Genomic DNA, 1,171 nt, shown 5'->3' with positions numbered 1-1,171 from the left:
TCTCCTAAGGGATTCCTGCCCACAGTAGTAGATATAATGGTCATCTGAGTTAAATTCACCCATTCCAGTCCATTTTACCCATTTTAGTTCGCTGATTCCTAGAATGTCGATGTTTACTCTTGCCATCTCCTGTTTGACCACTTCCAATTTGCCTTGATTCATGGACCTGACATTCCAGGTTCCTATGCAACATTGCTCCTTATGGCCTCAGACCTTGCTTCTGTCACCAGTTGCATCCACAACTGGGTATTGTTTTTGCTTTGGCTCCATCCCTTCATTCTTTCTGGAGTTATTTCTCCACTGATCTCCAGTAGCATATTGGGCACCTACCGACCTGGGGAGTTCCTCTTTCAGTGTCATATCATTTTGCCTTTTCATACAGTTCATGGTGTTCTCAAGGCAAGAATGCTGAAGTGGTTTGCCATTCCCTTCTCCAGTGGACCACATTCTGTCAGACCTCTCCACCATGACCTGCCTGTCTTGGGTGGCCCTAGGGGCATGGCTTAGTTTCATTGAGTTAGACAAGGCTGTGGTCCGTGTGATCAGACTGGCTAGTTTCCTGTCATTATGGTTTCAGTGTGTCTGCCCTGTGATGCCCTCTCGCAACACCTACCGTCTTACTTGGGTTTCTGTTACCTTGGACGTGGGGTATCTCTTCATGGCTGCTCCAGCAAAGCACAGCCGCTGCTACTTACCTTGAACGAGGGGTATCTCCTCACGGCCAACCCTCCTGATCTTGAACGTGGAATAGCTAGCTCCTTTCGGGCCTCCTGCGCCCGTGCAGCAGCCACTCCTTGGATGTGTAGTAGCTCCTCTTGGCCGCCGCCCTGACCTTGGGCAAGGGTAGCGCCTCTCCGATGCCCTGCGCGGTCCATCGCAGCCGGAGCACTTCTGTGCAGTCCAAGGAGTAAGCGTCATTTAATTTCATGGCTGCAATCACCATCTGCAGTGATTTTCAGATCAGATCAGATCAGTCGCTCAGTCGTGGCCGACCCCTTGCGACCCCATGAATCGCAGCACGCCAGGCCTCCCTGTCCATCACCAACTCCCGGAGTTCACTCAGACTCACGTGCATCGAGTCAGTGATGCCATCCAGCCATCTCATCCTCTGTCGTCCCCTTCTCCTCTTGCCCCCAATCCCTCCCAGCATCAGAGTCTTTTCCAATGATCC

At 51.7% G+C, this 1,171-nt stretch overlaps 1 protein-coding gene across 1 annotated transcript in view; it reads left to right on the top strand.

Annotated features, from left to right (window-relative positions):
* Positions 1 to 1,171, top strand: part of HECW1 (HECT, C2 and WW domain containing E3 ubiquitin protein ligase 1) — a 211,042-nt gene that overhangs the window by 190,816 nt on the left and 19,055 nt on the right. The window lies entirely within an intron of this gene.

The sequence above is a fragment of the Bison bison genome, unplaced genomic scaffold (genome assembly GCF_000754665.1).
Source record: "Bison bison bison isolate TAMUID 2011002044 unplaced genomic scaffold, Bison_UMD1.0 scf7180017864499, whole genome shotgun sequence".
NCBI classification, from domain to species: Eukaryota; Metazoa; Chordata; class Mammalia; order Artiodactyla; family Bovidae; genus Bison; species Bison bison.
This window is presented reverse-complemented; position numbering and strand designations above follow the sequence as displayed.